Source organism: Megalops cyprinoides, chromosome 1, assembly GCF_013368585.1.
Source record: "Megalops cyprinoides isolate fMegCyp1 chromosome 1, fMegCyp1.pri, whole genome shotgun sequence".
NCBI lineage: Eukaryota > Metazoa > Chordata > Actinopteri > Elopiformes > Megalopidae > Megalops > Megalops cyprinoides.
Genome location: NC_050583.1, coordinates 22,183,517 through 22,211,086, shown reverse-complemented (window position 1 = coordinate 22,211,086; position 27,570 = coordinate 22,183,517). Strand labels below are relative to the sequence as shown.

At 41.0% G+C, this 27,570-nt stretch overlaps 1 protein-coding gene across 3 annotated transcripts in view; it reads left to right on the top strand.

The window, feature by feature from the left end:
* rbfox3a (RNA binding fox-1 homolog 3a) overlaps positions 1-27,570 on the top strand; it is a 429,646-nt gene that overhangs the window by 84,794 nt on the left and 317,282 nt on the right. For all 3 annotated transcript variants that reach the window (XM_036525762.1, XM_036525737.1, XM_036525729.1), the window contains exon 2: positions 2,971-3,097. The gene's annotated coding sequence lies outside the window, so the exon portion shown is untranslated. The remainder of the gene's footprint in view (positions 1-2,970; positions 3,098-27,570) is intronic.

Sequence of the window (27,570 nt, the reverse complement as noted above, 5' to 3'; positions counted from 1 at the left end):
TAAAGACATACTGTATAAAAAGTATAGTCCTGTTTTAATGACGAACAGACTTAAAACTCTATTTTGAGTATGTTAAAAAGCTTCATCTATGAAAAACTATCTATGACTACATACATTGCCATCTGTAATACATATCTTTCCAAACTTTTATTTTTGGTATGTGTTAGACTGTTTGAGTGTGTCTGTGTGCATGCATGTGTATGATGACAGGAAGACTTGTATTATTATGGGAAAACAATGATTATTATGAACAAATTGGCTGTTCTCAGAGGTCCACAATGAGACAGGATCTGCTACATCCAAAGCTAGTTAAATCTAGTTTAAATGTACTGTATGTATTCTGGTTTCAGTGTTCTTTATTTAACTATAACAGGCTACACCTAGCCTACAAAAGTAGTTGTCTGAAGATAGAACCCATTCATTTTTCAACGATTTGATATGTTTGTTGATGTTGACACCCCTTGCTGTGGAGAAGTGGGGATGTTATCCTACACAGCAGCAGGGCATGTTGAACAGTGCCGAGCTGTAACTAGGCTTTGCTATAAACGGTTCTCATGCAGACGTTCTATGTTGCTGCGCTGAGGAATGTGGAATTCCATTGTAACTGTATAGGTATTAGGCTCTCTGAGAATAAAGTGGAACATTGTCACTGTGAACACCTATCCGTTCTCCTTTAAAGAGAAGGTAACAACTCCATAGATGTGTCTTATCTTTTTGGATTCATCTTAGGTTTTTCAAATATGACTTATGATGTGCTTAAATTTCACAAAGACAATTAGGACAATATGTGGAAGTTATGTAAAAAACGTTGCAGGACCTTATGAGTGTGCTCAACACAGCTGTTTGTAGGAGCAGGGAATGAAGTTCTGTGTAGCTGTGAACAAAGTGGAGTCTTTCGGCAGCTCCGGTGGCTAGATCAAAGCCAAGATTGTCATTGCTAGTTGTGGCCAGCTCTAAATGGGCATATCCCCCACCTGTCAAATGTCAGCATTCCTGATCATCGAAATTTTGTCCTACTCCCTTCCGTAATTTGGGTTGTTCCTTGCTATTCCATAGCTATTCCATAGGGGAAAGTTTGGTCTTTGTCATCAATCACAGTGGTCGTCAATGTAGTAAATCGTATAATTAAGCCCAGACTTGAAAGATAGAATTTGAATGTGCTGCAGGCATTTTTGCTGCTGCATGGGGCTTGTTTTTCAGAAGGCTTTCTCATTCTCTCTGTCTCTTTCCCAAGATATCTGTACAGTAAAGTAAGTTTTGGCTGTGCTGTGGTGTCTGTCTTTGTGTGTAGCCTAGAGCTGCACTGCTAGATGGTTCATTAAAGAGCCTGAAACCTCCATCCTTATTTTTGGAAAGGAATATTTGAGTGAAAGGATTGCGCAAGCTGCCAGGGATGGAGGGAAGTAGCTGAAATGAAAGTTCTGAGTGTCTTTATTGTGTTTCCAAATTCTTCAAAGCCGTCTGGCCCAGCGCTGGTTCTTGCGGCATTTCTATGACGATACCTTGATTAGGTGATTGGAGACCCAGTGGCAGGATTCTGATGAGTGGTGACTGCTCACAGAGAGTGAGAGTGACTCACTTCCTCATTCTGTCATTTTGAAAGCATACTTTTTTTTCCAATCTGTGCAGGGTGAGCCTGACAGCCTTTCACAATATTTGTAGTAAATTAACAGATACTAAATCTTTTTCAAAAATCATACTGGTGAGGTGTGGAATCTACCTTCCGCTTATAACGGCAGAGGATCTCTTTGCCATGGTAACCTCTGTAATTATTGGGTGAATTTTGAGGTGCAGATTTACAAAAATAGTGAGTAATTTAGAGTAATTTACTGTCATGCCAGATCAGATGCTTAGAAGGGGTTAACATGAAAGTGGTCTGTGTAATGCTACAAGAAAGGAAAAAATAGAATGTAGTAAAAAATAGCAGCTGCCTGTGGTTGTAAGTAAAGCTAAACTTCCAATGAAAAGGTTCATTAGAGGTGTGTCAAGGTGAACAGAAGCCGTGTCCTTTCAGCTGCAGTTAAAATGCTCAGCTGTCCTACCATAGAGTGAAGAGAAGAAACTAGGAGAAAGAAAAAAAATGATGGCTTTGTATTGAGTTCCAGTGTGGAAACAAGGACAGTGAAATTGATGGTTCTGCGCGGTAAAATGACCCTTATCTATTTCTTCAGATGTGCCAGGGTGCTTTAAAGTCCTCGTATTTTTCCCTGTCAGCATCATCCGTTGTTGGTGTGACCTCCAGCACTGTAGCTTGGAGTGTCCTGTAGGAGTGGGCTGCGGTGGGCCTAGTGACGGAGACGGGGGGCTGGAGCGTGTCCTCAGTGTGTGCAGGTGGACATCGGTGATAATCACACGTATCGACATGTCTAGGCTGTAACAATAGAGCACTCTGTTTAACCTGCAGGCACTACTTCTCTTTGGGTTCCTCCCCCTGCCAGGTCACAGCAGACTGGTAACTGCTGGTTGCTGTTGCTTTTTCTCTCAGTGTGAAGGCAGGGAAAAAGGAAGCCTCACAAATATATACATATATATGTCCTGAATCTTGAATTCTGTCACAGTACTTGGAGTCGGCAGTCCTGTTTTTTGCTCCATTTTTCCTTCTTGTTTTGTAGCCTTTCTTGTACAAAGCTTGTACAGTTCTTTTTTGTTAAAAGGCTATTTTGGATAAATATTTTCACTCCCCTGATTCACAAACTTTTATAATGCCATGAGGATAGCCTCAAAACGCAGAAACTGAAACCATGAAAACATGGATATCCTTAGGAGAAACATGAAAACTAAATTCTCAGTCTCGCGGCGCATACTGTGCTATTTATATTGTGTTGTAATACATTTTGTTGTTTTCTTGAAATTTAAGTCAGAGACCAAGTTAAAAACTTGAGCAAAAGTTTTAGGTAAATCTCCTCCTTCCCAAAGTCACCCGCAGTTTCAGAGAGTATAATAATTTCCCCTCTCCTATCTGTCTTTCAGAACCACAGAAAAAGAAATGCTGACCTTGTGAACGTGACCTCAGACGCCAGAGGAGACAGTGTCAGTGAGCCGGCGAGTGGGCACAAAGGAGACGAGAATTACTGGCAAGGCAGGCTTCCGGAATCAGGTAGGTCTCATTTTCACTACCAAGGTATAGGCAGTCCCCCACCTCCTCATTAGTTCCAAACATCATGACCCCTGGAAAAATGGCTCCTAATGTCAGGATATGGCCCCCAAATTCAGATCACAGCTTGTTTAATTTAACATTGGCCATTATTAATAGGTTACATAATATCTGGCTGGACACTAAGATAATGGAATTCTTGATTTGAATGCATTGCATTAAGCTGTTGTCCAAGTAGTTAGTAATTCACTAAGGAAACACCCATAATAAGTATCATTTTTTTTGTTGAAGTAGCAAACATCACAAAAATGTTGCCTCAGAAATGCCGTTAATACGAGTCTTGCATCTGGAATATGATAGTGCCAGTATGGTCTTTTTTCAGCATGGGGGTACAATGGGAGAGTATTTTGTGCTGGAAATGGGGTTGAAACAGCAGGCGTCCAGAGGACTATTTAGGCCTGTATGACTGATTTGGATTTCAAATCAGCAGAAATGCTTCAGCTTTTGGGAGCTTCTTGGAAGAATTTAAAGATCTCCCAAATCCCAGAGCAGTATTAAAAATACGCTCTAAATTTGTTACAATTTCTGTTTTTTCCAGTCTTCTTTTTCCAAAGCTTAAAATTTAAATCTCTTTACCGATTCTGTTTATCATTAAAAGTAAATACCCCCGAAAAGAGGGAAAAGCCAAGTTTGCTCTTGTCACCTTGGAATTGAATGTGCTCCTCTTGAAGAGTGGTGCCTGAGAGGATTATGTGGCTCACTAGGTGCTGCATTGTGAGGGGAGTGGATACAGCAGAGGTACCCACTGAATCCAGGCCAAAGGCAGGCAGCCATGAGGATAATGTTGCCTCCCAGCAATTAAACACTGGAGGATCTGAATGCTGTGGGAAGAAACATAAAAAGGATGTCAGACCTAAACTATTTTTGTCCTTTGCAATAGAGGGGAGTAAATCCTCTTTTATATCATGTGATTTTTGCCATTTGTTTCCAGGGAAACAAATGACTTTTTTCCAGAGAGCAGGCACTTAATATGTGAATGTGTGTTCAGGTTTTTTTTTTTTCTCCTGTAAAGAACTGTCGTATCATAGAGATCTTCTCCAACTGTACAAGGGGGTTGGACATTAACATTCTGAAAGGGCTCTTGTCTCTGGCAGCGCAGAGCCATGCTTGAATGGTGGCACGGTAGGCAGCGCTCTCACCATTAGGACAGAGGGTCAGCGGGTCAAATCCCACATGGGGTAGTGCCACTCCCAGCGTGAGGCCACATGGCGAGATGCACTCCAATGAGGGTCCCTGGCCCGCCGGCATTGACAAGAGGTTCCTCCACACTTGTTGAAAAGCAGCAGGGGACTCAAGACTTGCAGTCCAGGACAAATTGGTACAGGAAGGCTCATTTCCCCACCCCAGCATGAGGGACTGCCACTATGACTCTGTGTAAACAAGTGCAAAGACTCCCAAGGGCATCCCTGTATAAGTAATGACTCGAGGAGAAGTTTGCCATTTATACGGCTCTCTGGAAGACATGGGTGTACTTGTCTGCCAATGGGGGGGTTCAACGGTAGTGAAAGCAAAACCACACCCATACATTTATGACCTCTACCTGCAGCCATTGTTCCCAGCGATGTTGCTACCGAGTGCCTGGCTACATGGTAGCGGGAGGCTTCCTCAGAATTCAGATCTACTGTCTCTCTCCCTTTGATTTATCAGTCCACAGCTGCATCCTATCAATCGAGTATCTATTTGTATGGTATTTTGTTTCTCCCAATGAAATTCAGTTTTTTTGTTGTTTTTATGAGCACTCTGGCAGAAAGTGCCGAGTTTCTCATGTCAGATAACTGGGGCTGATCAATAGCGCTGAAACACACACGCGCAAGAAGGGGACTCAGCAAGGGCTGCGCTGGCGCTCTGCACAGATTGAATTTTACTTTGAAAAGACTGTCTGAGAGGGGCCGTCATCCTTCACACCTTTTATTGTCTTTTCTATTATGTAGTCCATCTCAGTGGTGTACACTTCATCATATCGCCCAGGTACCCACTTTCCTTTCTTCCACTTGCCCATGGATGACGATTGTATTTCAAGGCATAAACGTGTCCTTGCTAATGGCTGCATGCCGTCCTTCAGTTCTCCTGCTCATGTGAGACTCTTCTTCTTCCCCTTGTTTGGGTTTGAGAGACAGTCTATGGCAAGGCACAGTGAACAGTCAAGGTGTAAAGAGCCAGAAAGCAATCCACTCACTCCCAGTTAGCTTAAGTGTGTATGTATCATCCTGTAAAATAACAAATGACAGAAACGTTTAACGCTTGGCAGGATCTGATGGAGATATAAAACAAATCTCCACACTTAGATGCTGCCATCTGTTCATCTGGGTGGTTTGCACATAGTATGCAAACTATATGTGCTGTGTTTCCAAATTCAAAGAGAAGCTACCATTGTTGCTTAGAAACCAGACAGCACGACATAATGATGCGCTCTAATTCTAACCTTCCATTGTTCAGGCTTTTTTGTTGTTGTTGTTGTTCCCATAGTTGGCATATCTTAATCCAGTTTGATAGCATATGCAAAATACAATGTGGCATAATATAATTTTAGCTTCATGTGAAAAATAGGATTATCTCGGGTATGATTGTCAGCGCGACGTGACAGTAATCACTTTCTCCCAGGAGAGCAGCCATGACTCACTTGTGGCTTGACCTGTTGTCATTATCTATTCGGTTTGACAGAATTTGTATTTTGGGGATGTTTTAGATTTCCTTAAGGCAAATTCACAATACAAAACATAAATTCTAAAATGTGATGTGTGTATGTTTATGCACACGCACACACACACACAAACACACACACACACACACGCACACACACGTATATCTATGTACACGGATCTATGTAACTATTTATCTATCTGTCCATCTATCTATCTATCTATCTATCTGTTTGTATAAACACATACATAATGACTATATATTGTACATATATACATACCTAAACAGTGGCGTCCTGCTGTTTGGATTAAGGAATGATGCATTCCCTGACAGTCCTCTCTGATTTCTGAATGTCCCAGTGTGTGATTCTCACAGGAGCGCTCTCTCTGTGGTATGACAGCAGCCTGCAGTGGGAGTGTTGCTGCAACATCTGATACTCCGGCATGTCTGACTAGTGCTTTGAAGGAAGCACTTGCTATGGAAGTTTAATGCAGATTAACACAGCAGTTCCGAGGTGGTCCTCACAGAGCAGCATTCCCTAGCTGAGACACATCTCTGTGTAGCTATAGCCAGGTCAATGCAAAGCTTTCAGAGCAGAGGACCCAAGCATAATGTGGATAGCACACACAAACAGGCAAGGGATGTGAGTCACAGTAATGTCCCTACTAGGTGAAATCAAAACAAAGAAGCAGATGTACAAGCTGCAAAACCAAAATTCCATTTTTCTTTTCCGTGGTACTTTTTAATGCACAGTGAATCATTTTTGTGACTGTCTACTGGCAGGGGCTATACAAATGTTGTACTTGTATCTTTTTCTTTTGTTCCCTACCTCTTACATGCATTTCAAAAGGAAAGTGAAACATACAGCACTAGTTATGCAATATACCTATGTACCTATGTTATACCTATGTAAGAGGTGATGTAATTTAATACAATAAGAAATTGTTTGGTAAAAGTCTTTGGACTTGAAATGAGTCTAGCCTGGGCCTCTAGCTTTCCACTGAAAATTATGAACCAGATGAACTGAATACAACTTTGTGTTCTTTCTTAGTGATACACAAGGATATCTCAGGAAAGGAGAATGGGGGGAAAAAAACTTGAACAGCTAAACAGCTAAGCAGCAGATTTCACAGCCCTCTGCAGGTATTTGTCATTCCAGCACACAGGTTGCAAGGGGTTTGCTGTCTTAGTGGAAAAATGTGAAATTGAGATGTTGCCCATGAATACAGATTAACATAGCACCGGAATTGGTCAGTCATTTGTATCGATTCCTCTGAAAAAACCCAAATTCTAATTGATTCCATTGAAGGGAGTGAAATTAAAAGTGACTTGGTAGCAAAAACCAATAACAGGGTAAAGAGTAGAAAGAAGAAAGATTAAAAAAAAATCTAATCCAGCTTTCCGCTCCTCTCTCAGAAGGGGCAGTCCAGGGATTTGTGCTTGTGTGTGCCTGTGTACGTGTTTGTGTATGTGTGTGGGCGTGCGTGGGTGTGTGTATGCGTGCGTGGGTGGGCATGTGCATGCTTGTGTGTGATTTAAGCAGAGAGAAAAAGTGTGAAATATATATTTTCCGCACATCCTTGCCAAAAGATGACACATGGCTAGCCATACATCATCCGTGAGTGATTCAGCAGCTGACGTCTATTCATCACTCCTTGGCCTGTCGGCCTGTTTTTAAAGGCCGTTAAAGTGACATCCATCAGGACAGGTGCAATTCGCTGTGCAGCGGCCGGTCGAGCTGAAAGTGGGGGAGAAAGTATGGTGGGGACACTTTTCGGGCAATCCAACTTGTTAACCAATTGTCAAGTGTACTGGACTGAAACTGCCGTCACCATGACCTTTAAAGTGGCAATAAAATAAACAAATTGTGAAGAACAGGTCATATTTTTGTTTGTTGTTTTTCCTTCCTTTTTTCAGGAAATCAAATACTTGACAAGTTTATTAACCTAGACATGATTTATTTTGGAAAGCTCTTCATTTAGAAATTGTTTTTTTTTAAGGACAAGCATACTATCATTCTTTCAATGCTGTTTTTTTCTTGTCATTCTCTTAAACAGAGGAGAGGGCTATAAATCTGTTCTCTGTTGCAGTGAATAGTTTTGCTTGGTTTACAGAACTATGACCTGACATTCATATTTTACTTGGGTGATTGCAAATTTATTCTAAAAAAGATTGGATGTCGGCTGAACTTCAAAGTCGAGCGTGACCTGTTCGGAACAGCATCTGAGCTTTTAGAACAGCTTTAAGAGTTGTAACAGCAATTTGCTAGTTAAACTACTGTAACATTCACACATGAAAGGTAAAGTGTCGGTCTTTGAAAGCCCAAGGTAAGTGTTCTTCATGCTCAAAGTGTCCGTTGCTCAGTGACATTGTGATGAGCCAGAGGTGTTTGTCCCATTACATGCTCTGAGAAGTTTTAACCACAGGCTACTGTCTATGTCTAACTCAATTTCCTTTCTTTTTTCTGTGGCAGTTGTCTGAATTCTGCTCTGTGGCCAAACTCTGATGGTTACTGTAGTATCATTATTTTATCATTTACAGTGTTTGCTCAGCAGATGCCAGATTGAGGATAGCTTTCGGCACTACATGTGTGGTTATTCAGCTGACGGTTGTTTTATGGAAAGGCGTTCATGAAGTCTGCAACATATTCATAAGGCCATTGAGTGGCACAGCGTCAATGTCACATGATTCTGGCCACTTTAACATGCTCTGGACATAAGAGATCTCTTACAATTCTGTGGTACACCGAATGTTTTTTCCACATTAACTGCCAAGTGACAGTTTTTATTTGATATTATTTCTTATTTTTTACATGTCTGTCCCTGCATGAATCTTTCAGTTGTCTGTCCATAACTACAGTCTGTCCCACTAAACCTGCATGTGAATTACAGTGCCAATGTTTCACACCCAGAATCTGAATGCACACTGCTTTGCTGCCAAGTGCTAAGACAACAAAGACAAAACATATAGCTAGCAAGCCAACAGAAAAAACTGACAGCTTTTACAGTTTGGAAGAGGTGGCAGATGTAAATACATTATTGATTGATATACTGTAAAACACAGGCACACATGTACACACATATATATATGTGTATATGTGTAAACAATTGAGAAAAACTGTCAATGAAATGTAATTGAGAAAACTCATTTAGCATATGTTCTTATCCTGCACGATGTACATAGGTTACAGTTTTATCCATTTATACAGCTGGATATTTACTGAGACAGTTCTGGGTTTACTACTTTGCCTAAAGGGGCAATGGCAGTGCCCCAGCAGGGAATCGACCAGCAACATTTTGGTTATGAGCTCTGCTCGTTACCTCTGCGCCACATTGCTGCCCATATACATAAATTATTATTATTAATAATAATATCATGGTTGTTGTTGTTGTTATGTAACTATGCTTATCAAGTACACCTCCCCAAAGAGTTAGCGCTAGCTTTGCACTTATTTCAGCTGTTCTAGCTTTCTGGCCTGCTGAACTTGCCAGGATATGTTGCATCAGGGAAACATCAGTCCTCTTGATTAGATCTGAGGTTGTGATTTTTCATTGGGGGCTCCATCACTCAGAATTAATTTTCCACCTTCAAGTTGAAAATCCTTTCATTAAGAGCTTAGTCATTGAATGAGTGGTCTCCGTTGCATACACAGTAAACATATTTAAAACTCTGAGGCATCAGGAAACCTGTTAATCACACAGAATATTAGTTCCCTATGTGTGAGGTGGTAAATAAGTAACAAGTTGTGGAGACTACACTTTCTCCCAGAAACCTTTATCATGCCTGTCTTCCTTTGCAAACACTCTCACCCAGGAAAGGATATAAGGAGAACTGATAGAGGTAGACACCAGGTATCTTTTTCTAGGTGGTTTGCCTGCTTGAAAATTCTGCCTCTTTTCACATAAACAATCTGGGGGCCTGAGATGGTTGGTGATTCTATAATTACTAATATACTACTATACTCTGTGGTCTTACATTATGGCCATGGCCATAGCCTCTCATTCTTTCTTAAACTTTTTCTCCCATATTTCATTAGTTTGGAAGCTGCTGGTGACAGTTGTCAGAGAACACAGCTGCTCCATAACTCAGAATCTGATTTCTCACCTAGACAATGTGCACCATGGCTCTCTGCCAGCCAGCTCTCTGAAGCAATGAACGACAGCACTATTTCACCTCTCCTCTTTTCTTTTTTTTCCTCTACTTTACCCCAATATGCCCAGTGGTGAAGTAATGAAAGCCAAGCTGCCTCGGCAGTGACCAGGTATGCAGTGGAATTGTTCAATGTGGGTTTTGTTTGTGTGTGTGTGTTTGTGTGTTTGTGTGTGTGTGTGTGTGTGTGTGTGTGTGTGTGTGTGTGACAGTGCAAGGTTTGAGCGCATTTAAGTGCTTGAGACTGTGTGTACGCCTGCTGCTGTTAAAGGGTCCCTCGGCAGAGCCTGTTTTTCTAGCTGATTGTCGGGGGCCACTTGACGTCCAGCAACACAGCAGACGGGGTGCTTGAGAATTCACTCAAGGTCTCTCATCTCCCCCCATTAGGCCTGAGCGATGCCGTGCCTCTCCCAGTAGTTAAGTAAATCTGTTATTAAAAGAGCTCTCTAATCTGAGCCCAGAGAGAGAGAAGAGGATCTTCTGGAGGTGTTAGTGAGGACTACAGGGGAGTCGTCACTTGAAGAACACTGCTGTGTCGGGCTCACTTCTTAATATCAGCTTAAATTGGGCCTTTAGAGCGCTAAGTGTCTGGACTCACTGTGCAGCAGCTCAAGAGCTGAGATATTAAGCAATGGAGATTGGTCAAAGTGAAATGGCAAATCTGCTAATGCTTCACGAAGGAGTCTGAGGGTGTGTAGAACTGGTGAGAAAAAGACTGTTTATTTTATCAAGTGGTTCCATGCTTATACGCTGGACTAAAGGCATCTGTGGCGTAATTAAATACCTAGATAATACTTAGATTCAATATTCACACACTCCTCATGATCAGCTGCTAAATTCAGGTAAAGAACAAATTAATAGATGCAGGATTTATGCAAATGTAATCTTGACAAACTTGCCTAAGAGCGGTGAGGGAAACAAAGTCTGCCGACATCCTCAGCTAGGCAGTCTGTTCTGCTGCTGTGGGCTCCCAGTCATTGTTGACTGGGATTGGACCCGGGCTGTAGAGCTCAGTTTGCGTTCAGGGCAAGCACCTTAACCACTGAGAAACCTGAGAGCCCCGTGCTTTTGAGTTTGAATTCTTCTAGCTCTGAAAGTAGGGTTAAGATAAAATGCCAGAGTGTTACCCTTAATGTTTTAAGGAATGGGTGTATTTGATGGACAGATCTTTTTCTAAAGTTGAACAGTAAATGAACAATAACTACTCGTTTTACTATTTAGCTCTCTGCCATACAGTATTTACGTGAATCCCAGTTTATAAATTCAGATGTTAATGACAAGGTCATAAAAAAAGAATGAAAAGAATCTTCAAATGCCATTTTTCTCAGTTGTTTAAGTGCACTTTTTGAAACATTATCTCATGGTCTCAGAATTATTAATACAGTGCTCAAAATTTGGTTGACTCAGTAAAACTTTACAAACCCTGTGCAAGATGAAACATTAACCTCTGTGTTAACCTGTAAAATCAAATATTTGCTTCAAAATGATATACGTATGACATCATATGAGTAGGTCTCAATGAACACATAAAGGGACGTGCCAGGTTGGTCACCTGTGTCAATAGAAATGGAAGCAGAGGGAGTAGGAGAACCAGCTGTGAAAGGTCGGGGTAGGTTTGTGCGAATGTGAGGTTGGGTACTTGGGCGAGGCTGTCAAAAGAGAATAAGATACAGCTGGTGGTGGGAGAAGTGATGGAAAAGTAAAAGTTGACAAACTTAGTCATGATATTGGACAAAGTGAGGTTCCCTCAGTCTCAATGCAGCCGTTCAATAGTGCCAGGTCCACCCAAGCATATCAATGGTGTATCTCCCATCATACTCACCAATCATCAGTGCAGTTGATGAATATTGTTCAGCATGGTGATGAAAGTATATGCCATCGCCTTCAGGTACGACTCAGTGAGCCCAAGGAATTAGCTTGTGATGACCTCACTGCAAAGGCATGCCGAGATTGCCACATAAAGCTGTTTTATCCAAGGTTTCTTTCCAGGGAGAATATTTGGTTCGATGTAGATGAAAATCGATAGCCCAATGCCAATGACAGGCAGGGATATAAAATATCTGTGCACTGTTAAGTTTTTAATATTTTGTTAATTTTGTTTTCAGGTTTTTATATCATGACTAAATGATGGCAAGTCTAAACTTATAATTTGATGTACTGTTTTGAAAAAATGTTGTTTTTCTTTTGTCATCTTTAGTGAAGAGTTTTTTGCATTGTAGTAGTTGATTTTTGGATACCATTTTGTGATTTTGTTGATGGTATGTCAATTTTTGAGAACACAGTAGAATTTTCAGCTTGCATTTGTTTTGCAAACTGAAACATAGTTTTACTATTTGTGTTACATTTCTCAAAATGGTTCTAACAATACATCAGAACAATCAAGAAATATATTGCCACATGCAAAAAATATTATGCACCATGTCATGTCCTGTTCACAGATGATATGTGTATAAATGGTGCTGAAATCATGTTACTGCATACAACATGTGGTCTGCCCCACAATCCACTCTGTTGGGCTATGTTGCACACAGTTTAGTTTACATGCCAAGAACAGCCTTAAAGGGCTACATTTTATCACAGCTTTTGCTACTGAAATTATGCATGTTGTTACAGCCCGGCCTAGGGTACAAGCCAATGATGTAAAATCAGTGATGCAAGAGGGTGATTTTTTTTTGCAAACAAATTCCTGAAAGAGAGAGAGAGAGAGAGAGAGAGAGAGAGAGAGAGAGAGAGAGAGAGAGAATGATGAAGAAGAGAGAGAGAGAGGGAGAGAGAGAGAGAGAGAGAGAGAGAGAGAGAGATGAAGAAGAGAGAGTGCGCATGTGAGAGAGAGGGACAGCTTGTTATCCTGACTGCGAGTGCTCAGGTCTGTGACTCGCTCCATGGCTAATCCCTATCTGCTGTTGTGTGTCGGTTGAGCTGCGTGTTCAAGGCATTAGTGGCAATTAAGGGTGGAAGCCGGCTCCAGATGTGCTGCTAAGTGTGGAGTTTAAACTTGGCATGGGCTGTCTGTGGCCCATATGGGCAGACCCCTTGACAGCTTTCCGCCACATGCATCCCTCCACGAATTTATACACACACACACACACACATATACGCGTGTGCGCACACACACACACACACACACACACACACACACATACACAGACCCAGCCTGTCCCGCTGGTAGCCTGACTGCTGACGCTGTCACCTGTCTGTGCGCATGAAGGTGGCTGTGTTTGAGCCGCCGCGGTGGCTGGCACGTCTCTTGAGTGGTCGTCCTTAGAACGGGGTTATTTGTCGCTCTCCAGCCCACCCCTATGCCATCTCGCTTTTCCCCTCACTCTCCCCAAGTCGGTACATCCACGGCTCCCTACGGACGAGTAATGAGCACATCCTCACTGTAGAACAATGAAGTAAGGCCTCTATTTAATCTGTCTGTGGTGTCCTTTTGTCCTAAGCTTTGTGGAAGGGATTTAATAGTGTTACATCTTTTTTTACAGTCTTTCACATCATAATGGCTTGAGTGGTAGGCGAAATGAAGAAAAAAAATGTGTAGAACTGAAAAAAATGCTTAAAGGTGACAGTCAGTTAAGGTCAGTGCACATTAAGGTTCAAATGAATTGATGGCTTAGTGATATATAAAAAGTTTTATCAAATAAATGACTGTTGCACAAGTTCTCACTAAAGCTGTGTAACCTCAGGCTGTTGTTTGTAACATTCAAGGAGTTGCACCATGGTTTTAACAAACTGGCTTGTTTGCTTTTGTTGGAATCTCAGTGCAATCAGTAAATATCTCCCATTATGTTTAGATCCTACCTCCCTAATTATGAAAAATAGATTCATTTTTGTCAACTCTCAGCCTTCAAGACAGATTGTAGTATGGGTCTGTGTAGCTGCACTAGAATCTAGCAAACACCCCTCAACCCAAAAAATCTCATTATATAAAACGGAAGCCACAGCATTTGGTGGTTGTACTGAAGTTGTAAACATATTAAAAATTAAATTGCACCTACAGGCTCTGAAGTTGCATTTTTAATTTACACTCTTCCCAACTTTTATTTACAGTCTTTTACTTACAGTGTTTCTGTAACTAATCTAAATCTTGTCTGTGATGGTTTAGGAAAAGTAGAAGCCTCACTTAAAACTGTCAAAATAGACTGATTAATTGGAATGAGTGAAATTTTTGATTATGTAACAGTGTAATAAAATATCATTTATAGTTGGACTTTGCATGTGGCTGTGATTCTGCTTTCTCATTTAGAAAGCCAAACGGATGGTTAAAATTCACACAATTAAACATGTTGTCATGGCCTGAGTGCTGCTTGCTCTTCTGTGCACTGATCAGATCAAAAGCTATTAAACCATCTCCAAATTTATGATGCCCCTGTTGCGTTCTGTGCGATCATGTTGTTTCCTGTCTCTTAGCAGATGTTTTCTCAGGGAAGTGGTGTGTAAGAGTTCACATCATTCATTCACTGGCCTCTTCAGTCAACTACTTAGTGCGTGATTACGTGCTGCAGTGTTCGCGATACTTTTGGCAGAACTGACAAAGTGTGTGACAAGAGAACTGACATCCTTTGTAATCTCCTAAACATAAACATGACACAAGGGCTATAATTTGTTCTGGGCGGGGGTAGCATTGACACGGACACAGTCGTCCTGGTTAAAGAGCCTTGCGGAGTAGCGCGAGAAGATGGAAAAAAAGCATATTCGGAGCGAAGCCGTAGCGGTGAACAAGGCTGCTGTAAATGATGAGCAGTGCCTCTTGTTTATAACGACATGCCTCGGCGAAGCGGGGGGTCCATCTCCAAACACGCGCGTCTGGAAGGGCCGTCTGGGTGGATGCGCAGCCCCTCGATGCCTGCGCTCTCCCACGAGGACAGAGGCATATGGGCGGCAGCATTAGACGGGGGAGGGCCGGGGAACTAGCAGACGCCGGCCGCAGTGGTCCTCCCTGGCACAGGCGGCACGTGGCAACGGCCAGGCCCAGCGCGTCCAAGAGCGTGGAGCTTACTCAGCCCCCTCTCTCTGGCCGACCCGAGACCTCGCATGGGGCCTGGCTGATGGCACAGTCCATGTGGACCCCCAGACCTGCCGCGCACAGATGGGAGTGCAGACATCCCACTCAATGACCTGCTCCAAGGACAAACTCCTCCATTCACTGATGCCGGGAGGCAAAGGCAAACGGCGCAGGGCTCCTTTTGCACCCTGCTATGGGCTGATTGTTCAGTCCGTGAACTCGCTTGTTATTTGCAGCACAAGACAGAGGAGAATGCTGTAAAACTTGCTTCTTAATCTAAAAAGAAAAATGCGTCCATTTATGTCCTCACCTAATATTAAAACTGGAAGACTTATATAATAAAGTCATAATAACAGCATATTATTAAGACTCTGTAGGTGGTTATTATAAAGAAATTAGCTGTAAGCAAATACATGCATTCTTGCGGAATAAGCAAGCTAGGGCATTGCATTAAAAGACAATCTGCTGTTTAACCCTATCAAGCTTGTGCCCTGCTGGAGGATCAGAAAGACTGCATATACTGTGAGCCAAAAATGCATCTAACGCCTTTTAAAGTGTGTCTCCTTGGGCAATACCTGTCGCGAGATACATGCCTTCATATGCAGTGCATTTGACAGTCCTGCCTGTGTGTACTGTGCACTGGACAGCTTGGAGACTAGTGTTGCATTATCACAGAGATTTTCAATGGGGGTAGCTACCCTTTGAAAAGTTTCCAATGATGCCTCCTGCTTTGGCTGTGAGAAAAGTGACAAAAATACACAGCAAAAGAGCTGTTGGGTGATATTTTTATGCATCTGAAAGCAAAACGTTGCAAGTCATTTCTGAGTGACCCAGCTCATGACTCAGGTTCCTAACGCCCGGTGGTTTCATTGTTCACTCTAGCAGAATCCCAGGCCTCTTACTCCCTGTGGGTGCAAAGCTGTGATCCAGCTTTTATCACAGCATTCACTTTGCCTCAAAGAAAGCTGCTGTACCGTGCACAAATTCTGTAATTGTTTTATGTGGAATGATTTTTGCACAATAATATTAAAGTGATACATTCTCTGGACAAAACACCATACATAAATGCTCCTATCGTACACATATTTTTATTGTCATACAAAATTTTCATTGTATTTTTGGAGCTAATGTCGGCAAATCTGTATTACCAAGAAAAAAATCTTACTTGTTCCCTTTTTTGTTTGCTTGTTTATTTTGGTATCTTTAGAACAAAAAGCTCTGTACAGTTCATGGTTTTCATGAGGCAGCTGAAAAACGACAACGACAAAAAACGACAAAACTTGTTTTTAATAGGAGGAATAAAAACAACCAAAATTAAGATTCACAGGACTCGTCCGTGTGGGGCTGAGATCCTGCTAGTGCAGTTTCTGCCCCTGTAAGCAGTTAGGGTGCTGTGACTGTGTGTGCAGCTGGACCTGAGCTGATGAATTTTGTTATTACATTAAGGGACAGCTACTATTAATAAGGTAAGTAGCACCTTGCTGCACATCCCTGGTCTGCAGATTAACAAGGTACGAAGCACTGGGCTGCCCAGCTCCTCTACATGCAGCTGACACCACTCTGGGGGAAATTTAGACATCACTTTTTCCTTTGTTTTCCCCCTGCACCCCTTTCTCTTTATGAACTCTGCATATAAATGTGGTTAGGTGGTGTCCTGATTGATGGCAATTAGCATTTAGTAATGATAACAGATGTTTGTGGTGCCAGGAGGCTGGTACCTGACGCCCACTCTGCCATCTGCTGCGTGCATCGGGGCCTGGGAGCCAGGCTGTGTGGCTGCAGGCTGGCAGGGGCCGCCAGAGACAGCGAGAGGAGGGGAAGAGGGGGGGAGAGCGGAATAGGAGCGGAAATTTGGAACTCCAGCTGGCCCAGCACTAGCAAACTGACAGTGTGTTGTGCAGGAGTTTTGTTGCCTGGTACTTGCATGTCAGGCTTTTGGACAACATGGAGTCTTACATGGAGGTGTTTTTCATATGATTTTGTAGGGATGTGATTTGTCCATCTTTCTCTAGATTTATGTTTTTTTAACTCGTAAACATGACCGATGTGAATTGTGTGAATTTGAGAGGTAGATGGTGTTGGGGTAGTGTGGCACCACGTGAATTGGGCATATTTAATTTATGATGACTGAACTCTCAACACACCTGAATCTGGTTGCTGTAGATGCTCAGCAGCCTGCTCCTCTGTAGCCAATGTATTATTTGTTTGCTTAATGAATAAGTACACACGAAAGTATGCTAATAGGACGTAAACGGCAGTTACAGCTCTTCATCTCTGGAGCAGGGGGTTTCTGCTGCAGATTAAGAGTAAGGCCTTGGGTTCCTGAGTAGCTCTAATAGTAAAAGAGTTTCTTTCGAGCACAGGCTGAGCCCTACTACCTAGGCACAAAACTGGCTCCGCTGGGGATAGGGTTGGTTAGGTTGGCCAGGATCCCCTCGTCACTTTGCTCAAGACACCTTTGGACTCGCATGGTAGCCTGTGAGTTACTAGGATAGCGTTGGGAGGATGTACCTATTCTTCAAAAGCATTTGCCTCCATGTGCACCATGAGACTTGTAGTGTGAAAAATAGTGTGTGTATCGGAGGGTAGCACGTGGCCTGCCTTTGTGATCCTGCGCAGGTTCAGTGGTTATGACTGTGGTCATGATGTGTGAAAATTCATAATTTGGGGCTGCTTAAATTGGGTAAAAAAGCAGAAAAATGTAGACATAAATAACAAATTAAAATGATAATGCCTCTGCATACCACCCCAGCAACCCCTGACCTGACTGGATTTGTGACTCTTCAGGACAAATTACAGGTATGCAATAGTACAAATGCACTTGAGCAGGAAAACCTGAAGGGTTTTTCCCTGATTTCAAACTAAGTATGGGAAGAAGAAAATCAGCACTCCTTGAGCAGTGGCTTGCAAAATATGCATGTTACATTATGTGACACATTTTAAAGCAAGACTGTTTCCATAAGCATGAGGATGGCATACTTTTAAAATGTGTATTCTTCAGACTCCATACAGTAATTTAACATAAATGAATTTAGCATGCAGACAACACACTGTATGTCATATTGACAGGTAGTGTGTAGAAACAAGCAAGCCTTCCCTGCAGGACACTAAAACAAGATGGTACTGAGATTTGTTGAGATATATTTCAAAATGTAGTGGTGTAAACCTAAGATTTGCTTGGTGGCTAGAGGGGCAGCTATATCCACTGTCTAGCCAGGTGCTTTTGGCTGCGTTAAGTGATAAATAAATGCACAGGAGATGGTCGTCTTTCCCACTTTTTAGGCTGCAGGATGGCTACTTGAGTAGAGTCCTGGCTTCCTGTGACAGGATTTACAGGTCATTGCAAACCATACGTTTGGGGAATGTTTTGTGCCCACACAGTTGACTTTACTGACTTTCAACTGACTTTACAGGGAGCAAGGAATGAGGTATAATACATAAAAGGAAAAGTACATATTGTCTTAATTCTTCAGAATTCCTTGCTAAACTGACCAAGTTTGCTAAGATTCAAGTTTTGTTAGCAGAGACATTCCTTATACACAAAAAAACTGACAGACATGGAAAACACCTGTAACCCACTGTGCGGTGCCAATGATTTTCAAGTGGTTATAGCTGCTATTATTGGAGTAATTGTTATCATACAGGGATTAGCACATCTGTATGGAAAGTGTGATTTGTTAAAAGTGATTACCTCTCCATTTTGAGCTACAAGAGCTACCAGATTGTTTCATCCAAGAGAATATTCCTGCAAACCAAACTTTGCAGTGTTTTAATTATCACTGTGTGCAAAAAGCAAAGTTATTACCATAGCAGGCTAGTTTGCTAACTGGTATGACAACAAACGTGTAGTTTATAGAATAGTCAGGCAGAGTATTTCAATGATGATTGCCACATATGATTTCACCTGAACAAGTTCAACATGCATATGGTTCATTTAGAGCAAGTCCATAAACACTGGCCTCAGATCTGCCGGTTGTTAAGGTGAAGATTCACAAAAATCACATCACCCCACATCTCCCTGCTTTTTTGCTCAAAGCAGACAGAGTAGAAAGAGAAATGACAGATGCAAAATGAAGCCTCAAATCAGACTTTGAGATTTTTGGTGGCTTGTATTCAGATATTTTGTCTTTGGTCCCTGACAAAGCAGTAATTTTCAGTGCTAGACTCTTCTCACATCTCTCCCTTCTCCCCTTTCTTGCTCTCCCTTGTCTTTCTCTGACCACTTATCTGTAGTGCACCACATCTCCCTTCTTTCCCTCCTTTTTCTGCCTCTATTTCTTTTTTTAACCCATGTTTACTGCAGCTCCAAAGTATCTGCCAGTTCCCAAGATGGCCTAAGACAAGAACCATTCAGAATTGACCCACACATATGATCATACACTCAGAACCCCGGCAATTTCTCCCTCTGTGTCTCGTTCTTTATCTCTCTGTTTCTGTCATGCAGACACACATACACACACACATACACACACGCGGGCACACACTCTATCTCCCAGTCACAACTCCAACCTACAACTGATTGAGATTTTTGCTGTGCAGAATCAATACTCTAATCTTCCCCTCGCTCCCTCTCAATAAGTCTATATCTCCTCCCGTCAGAGTGCCCAGTCGCTCTGGCTCTGCCAGGTAAAGGTGACCCTGCTAGGGATCAGTATTAATGTTCTGAAGGCGCCTGTGAAATCTAATTTTTACATGATAAATACATATCTATAGTACATGCATGCATAGGACAAAATCAGTTTTAATATGATAATGACATACCTACAATAGATGCGTACATGAATAAGTAGTCAGACAAGCCCCACGACAATTGAATCATATGGTTCACAAAATGTTCTCGTGTGTATATTTGGCTGCCTGCTTTTGTTACTTTGAAGCTGAGACTGAAATGAAATAGTGTGTGTATGAAAGCAGACATACTGGTGGTCCACTGCACTCTGTATATAATTTAATGTTCATGGATTTATCAAATGGAAGTAGCACTTGTTTCAACAATGAACTTTCGTGCTGATTGTGCTCCACAGACCACTTGAAATAGAAAATATATAAGCAGATAAATAAAGCTGAAGGATGTGCGGGCAGTCAGGGAATTGGGCTCTGTCGGCAAAGGAAGGAAATGGTATTTTAAGCTCTGTGCCCTTCTTATAACCCACATAATTCATGCAATTTATGTTGTAAATATTGCATTCTATAAAAAGGTAAGATGACCCCACAGTCTACTGAAGGCCATTAATAATAATGAAATTATGAAACCCCCTCTTAGTGATTCATTGCATGTCATTTGCATAATGCTTTGTTTGCGGTGTGCGTTAGCGATTTACTACAAGCCAAGCAAACGGCTCCAAAGTATCCAAGGCTACTTCAAAGTGATTCTCTTTTTTATTTCAGTTCATTTACATTTTCCTCCACAGAGATTTATAGATTGACTGGGTAAACATGCTTGAAATGGGGAAAATGTTCATCTGTCAGTCAAAAAAGTAATTAATGCACATTATTCTCTCAAAAATTCACAACCTTGAGCAATGACATACAAATGAGGTTTGAAAGGGATCATTTCCAGTGTTAATATGACACACTGATCAAACAAGTGTGCAGATACAATAATGGGGTGGCTGAAGTGTTTGTATTGAGCAGGTTGAGCTCTGTGCTAGAATCTCAGCATGTTGCAGTTGCTCCATAACTTTCAAAGAATGTAAGGCCAGTATTTGTAACCTAAAAATAATGTTATTATGTTGTTATAATGGAGATATACAGTATATGTATATAAATGTATGCAAATCTGTGTGTGTGTGTGTGCTTGCGCACGCATATATACATATATACATATATAATATATATGGCCTGGTGCATAGTCGTTCTCTGCTGCTGACCTTCTGATCGACTTTGAATCCACATCGCCACTTATTGGTGGAAAGTAAAGCATTGCCGCATCTTTAAGATGCAGGCAGCACTTACTAAATGAAGAACTTGTCTAATGGGGCCCCTCTGTCTCAGGGGCTGCCAGTCAATAACCTCATTTGGTGCGGATTCTGCGAAACCCGTTACCAAGGGAGGTTTCAGAGGTGCTCATAGGCCTAGGTTACAAATGACTGCCGTCTCTAATCTAGGAATTACAGTAGAGCAAGACAATACATCTTGAGCCTCTCTGGAACAGGCAGTGGGTAATTTAATCTTGTAACATGAAGATTATTTTTGATTGGAATGGAGTTTGATCTGTTTGTCCCTTTAATTCGGCTCTAACCGGCTGACATTTTCACAGTATTTAATAAAAGCCGCACTTGATTCGCGGCCTTGTGACAATCTTTTATTTACTTGCCATGGATAAAACCATTAATTCATGGTAATTAATGAGTGAAGTGTCGAGGGCCCGGGTACAGCCGCATCCGCTGGGAGGCTCAGGGAACAGACTCATTCATCTCGATTAGACGCACTTAACTTCAGCCCTCCTCGTGCCGCTTGTACATTTTAATAAGAGCCAGCCACACCGGGCCATGCTGCAGTGTCCTCACACGAGGGCTGGAGAGACCTCAAACAGCCCGCCTGAAAATGCAATCCATGTCAGCCATCTCGACCGTGATCTCCACCACATACTGTTGATGTTCTTTCCTGTCTGGTAGTTTTTGTTTTGTGTGTTTTTTTGTCAAATTCATTTTGAAATTCATTTCCATTTGCAAATTCAAGTTTGAGAATGGTAAGACTGATGAATGGTAAGAATGATATTTATATCTAGGTTTACAGACCTCATCTCCACACCCCCTGACACACACAGACCATAGCATGTAATTATTGCAACCCATGTAATGCAGTCCTTTAGCATGAAATTATCGTGAGAACATACGTTGCTACAAGACAGACAGCTCAAAAGGTGAGATTTCATTGAAAAACAGGTCAATGGCAAATGTGGAGCCACTGACACTTGGTCTCTCTTTCTTGTCTCTCACCCTCACACTTCAGCTGTTTTAGCTGCAGAACTGCTAAGATTAATTTGATATGACAATTAATTTAACAGCTTTCATTACTAGCCTATGGGGATTTTGCTGAACATAGTAGAAGGTGCAGTAACAATTTTGAATGGTAGACTTTCATTGAAGCCATTATCGGTGTTATTTACTGATGCAGTGGTACATAATGTGTGCGTCAGACAAACATTGAACTTTTCCAAATATTGAGGAGTAGAGAGTCCCCAAGGGGGAATTGTATAACCTTTTGTGTCACAGATGCATACAGAAAAAAGGGGATCTATGTGTCCATTGATAACAGGCAGTTCTTCACACTCTGGTGAATGTGTCAGGTAAAGCGACCTTGCAATGTTGCAGTATCTCGAGATCACTGAGCACTTTATGTTTTCTTGGCCTCATCTTCCTAGCTTCATTTACCCAATTGCTCATTCATACAGCCGTGAACGACATAAATTCTCGGCCGCTGTAAGAAAAATGCTAAATCATTGGCACGTTCAGATATCAAGCTTCTATCTTCATGGCAAGCGTGACGTAGTAAATATGAGGTTAACGTGGAGAGAAAGCTCTCTCTTCAAAGTTAATCGGCATTCATTTATCATGCTTGATGCCGCTAGGTGCTGTTTGATCGCTTTGTGAATGAAGATAGAAACACAGAAATGTATGTAAGAATGTAAACGCCTTTACTGGTTCTTCAAAAGCATGCAATGTCTTGAAACATTTTCACCTTTGTTGAAGAAGAATGTGCTTTATAATACAATGGCACTGATGGCAGAGTTTGTTTGACCGGTGGCTGCCACTGAGGTGAAATGCATGCTAACAACAACGCACTCGATCTTGTGTTACACATTTTACATGCACATTTAGATTAATCAGATTTAAAATGTGAGATTTCCTTTTCCTTATGTAAATAAAATGCATGTATGTCTCCATGTCTAGTGTCAAACCAACAGTTCTCTGTATGCAATCTCTCAGTTTTACCTGCAGCCATATTAATTACAGAGTCTGCTGACATGACACTGTCTTCCCTCTTCGGACAATATCATACACATTGTAGGTTTATTGTGAGGCTAAGTTAGATGAACATGGATATCATTGCTTAGCAATGATTAGTAGTGTGTGCTGGGAGAATTTCTCACAACCCTGATCAAAATATTTCTCATTTACATATCACTAGTGTCATTTATGAAAGAACATCACACAGCATTGCTATGGTATTAGTGTTAAAATGTAACACCTGGCCATGCAAAGTCTTTGGCAATGTATTGGGTAATTACCAGAATTAATTATCTGTGATATACTGCATGTGATTATGAATATGGCTTGTGTGTTAGTGATTGTAGATTTTATTGGTCATTTAATATAACACTGTGTGAAATTCATTGTAAGTTTAAAATTACCGTATTGAAGTATGTTCCCAAAATAATGGCTAGCATTGGCGCTATACTGCATAATGGCCGGTGTCTCTTCATATCAGATTTAAGGCTTTGATTTCCCTTCGCTCTAGTGTTGTTAGGTGGGCATTATAGCTTGTGTCAAACCATTTATAGTCAACTGTGTCATTCCTGGCCTCATTAAGTAAGGCTCCCCTTTATCTGTTGCAGGACTGGACCTTTCTTCCTTGTGGTTAGTAAGGTGATGGCAAATGATTATTTAGAGAACTAGCCACCAGATAATTCTATTTACATACACACTGTCGAATCAAACATATTATACATATTACACACATCACATGTATAATATATTAAAATCAGTGTAAATGGTATGGCTTACTTTGTGTTTTGCTTTTAGGAAATGGTGCCTAACGGAAAATACATTGGCTCGTTAGGTATATAAATTTTCTAATGTGCATTAAAACATTAGAAAATCCCTTGGTTCGAAGACTCCAAAAATCATAGTTTCACCTGTGGCTCCTATAAAGACAAAGAAAAACATGACATTAGTCATGGGTCTGATAATGCTGATACATGACACAGAAAGGCAGCTGATGTGGTTTGGAAAAAAAAAGAAAAGAAAAAATGGAAATGTGCACTGTCAGGAGAAATTGTAAGCTCTATATTAAGATTTGAGATGTCTCTAAAATTGGCCTGGGCCATATCCTCTGGTTAAGGGGCTCAATCTGGATTCCGCTCAGGTACCTGCTCCAATCTTCACTGCTGATTTATCTGCTGTTTTCTAAACAGTTGACAGGGGAAAACAAATTCATCTCGGCATTAAAATACAGCGGCCCCAGCAGATTCCAGGAAGAGGGCCGGCCCGTCACTCTGCCCGTGGGCTCGCATTAGCTTTATTAGAAATCGAAACCCAGCGAGGAAGAGGAGAAGGGTGACACTCCACCAATGCTTATGTCAGAGGCTAAACAGGCAGGGACTGGGCACACGGCCACTGTATCTGAACGTACCCTCCTCTTGACTTGCAGCACTTTTTTATTTTTACTGTTTACCTAATGCTTTGAAATATTGCATTATGTTTATGGTGTGATGCTCTGGAATTTTATGGGTACAATATCTGTGTGTGGAGATTAAGCCCATCAGTATTCAGATCCGGTCTCTCATGTTACATGAAGTATTGGAACGCTGAGAAGAAGCCACTGACACAGCTAATGGGCATCCTCACAAATAGTAACCTGTGATTGTGTTTGTTCTTTTGCAGCACCTACAAACTTTGTATAAAGTAGCTTTAAAATGAATTCCTTACATTACTGCATTGTAAGCAGTTTTATTTCATCTTGTTCTAGTCCAGTTCCTCTGATGACCCAGACGTTATGACTAGCTACAAAAAAAAACAAGCTCTTGGTTTTATTTTTTCCTGTCAAATGTAAAATGCAAGGCATGTTCAGCACGGAAGTAAGCCTTAAAACTGATGGTGTGACCAGTCTCACAAATTAGATACCTGATACGAATATCAGACAGCATCGGTTAATAATACGATTGAGAATCCTGTTTTGATGCATTGAAAGCCTGTATCGCTCCGACCATGGCTACCTACTGTGACAGTGGAATGCAGCATGTTTTGAGTTTTAATTACGAAGGGCTTCTTTTTATGATCTACTTTCCTGCAGTGAATTTTAAAGAATATTACGCATGTGATATCACATGCAACTCTAGTGGCCAAAATTGCTTAATCAGCATCTGTAAGACAAACTGAATTATTGTTGGGTGTAAGAGTTTTTAAATTTCCATTTGATATTGTATCTTCAGTTAAAAATCCCAGTATATAAATGTAGAATTTGTCCCTGTTAATTCAGATTGGTTGAGAAACAGTGTGACCCCAAAGAAAAGGACAAGAAACCTTTCTTGATAATTAATGAAATTATTTGTATACGGATAGTTTCACAGTGATAGCCCTTATTTTGATTTTATAACATCTGTAGGGATGTTGCTAGCTAATTGACATTAGCTGGCACATTCTGATGACGTGACAGGATAATCGGCTTCAACTGTTTAGCTAAAGGGATTTCAAAGAGCTTAATTAAAATGAGAAACAAATAACTGATAGCTGAATTGTGACATGGGAAACAGTTCTAATGTGGAGGTGTAGGTTCTGAGTGGATTTAACCTGTACCAGTTTAGTTGCTTTCAATCGGTGCTGCCTGTGAAGTTGATGTTTTCATGGTGAACAGAACAGAAGTGAACAAGCATTGCAACAGAAGAATTTGGGTCTGGACTTTGAGACTCAGAGTCCTGTATACGGATCTGGTATATTGTAATGATTTATTGTAGTACAGCTGTTTTCCTTAGTTGAGATTTACAAGAATAACTATAAAATCAACCTATGAATTGTCATATTCATTTTATTGTTTTTCAATCCTGGCTGTATGTGCCAACTGCACAATTTGAGCCTGTGTATAATGAAATTTGATCCAAGATTTTTTTTTCTGGTAAAATATGTCATATCATTGGCTAAAATTGAGCTGTTACTGAACTGTTATCAGCACAGACGGTGGGGGGTGAGGGGGTCAGAAAGCAAGATTTCTGGATTTTTTTTCTATCCCTGAACATAAATGGAGCTAAAAGTTGAAGGGACTTGATGTAGGTGGATTGCAAAAAATGCAGTATGTGGGATGTCCATGGCTACCCTGTCTGCTAAATGCTGATAGCAACATACAGTAGACATATAATATTTGCTTTGTGCTCAATCAGTGGTCATTGTTTTATTTTTTAGGGAAATGCATCCCTTAGTAAAGTGGTTATTAAATCAAAATTGTAAACCTTTTGAAGGATCCAAGACATTCTATTGATCATTCAAGTAGGTGCAGCATCTAGGCCAAATACAGTTTTCAGAGGTTCTTACCTGCATAATAAGACTTTTAATATATTTCAGTGAATAAGTGTTTTGGATACATTTGTATAAATAACATATTAGGATTAATTAACATATTTACAAGAGGTTGTATTTTCTTTTTGGCACATTATTCTCATTAGTTCAAGCTCGTTCGGTACGGTTCTTTTCCAAAGAGCACCATCATGGGACTAGATCCTAGCAGCACAGAGTATAACTTTCTTTATATTAGTTGTACTTTGTTTTTAATTGACTCAATTTCTATAACAACTCCAAGGAGAAATCATCTCTCTAAATATGCAAAATACTATCCATCAACTAATATCCTGGGACAAATGCTGTTTTATCAAATTGCCACTTTATGTGCAATGTGACATATCACATCACTTCATAAATACCATATATTAAGGCAGTGTACCCATTTAGAATCAAGTGATTATCCAAGCTGTGATGCAGATATTATTTTCTGCTTTTTTCAGTGTGCCAATTTTCAGTTCCAGTAAGTTGTGATGGATGTCTGCAGATGTTTATTTCATTTATCACATTGTTGTTGCGCTATTAGAATAGGCAAATGTGCTCCATAGCTTAACTGCTGTTGGATCTGGATTTTGTTTTTTTGCAAAGATCTTGCTATTTCACTTGGCTTAAACTGTGTCAGCTTTTGCTTAATGCTGGGTAAAAAGAAGGAGAAAACAGAGCCTGTTTCTAGCAGAGGAAGTTCTTTTAATATAAAACCTACTGTAATCCTGAAATATCTTGGCAGCACACCCTGGCTGTTCTTTAATGTGCAGTTCAAATCCATGCCGATAGTGCATTAAACCCTTGTATAAATGGCAACTCCCTCTGCCATAATCTTTCCCGAACCCTTTTTCCCCCTCAAAGTTTCCCCAACACAACAATGACGAACGGGCATCATATTGTCTCGGCAACACGTGTTCTGGGATAGCCATCTTATCACTGCACTCCAGACTGGTGTAAACACAAAGATTGTCTTTCTCCTGCTCTCTTTAAACTGTTTGATGCTGATGTGACTCAGTAATGTTTCAGTGGAGATCAGTAAGGTAGCGTGGCTTTGCTTCTTCTCCATTATTGACTTCACTCTTTCTCTCTCTCTCTCTCTCTCTCTCTCTCTCTCTCTCTCTCTCTCTCTCTCTCTCTCTCTCTCTCTCTCACTCACTCACTGTCGCACTGCCTGTCTCTCTTCTTTGTTTCCCTCACTAATGTTACAGAATGTCTATACACACAATTTGTCCTTTTGTCCAATGTAGCAGAGATCCGATTCTTTTTCTCTGACATTTATTAATTACAGCTGAAGTTCCAAACAAACATTCAGGGGGATAACCAGTCCCATCTACAACATTAAAAATATCTCTTATCACTTCTTTCCG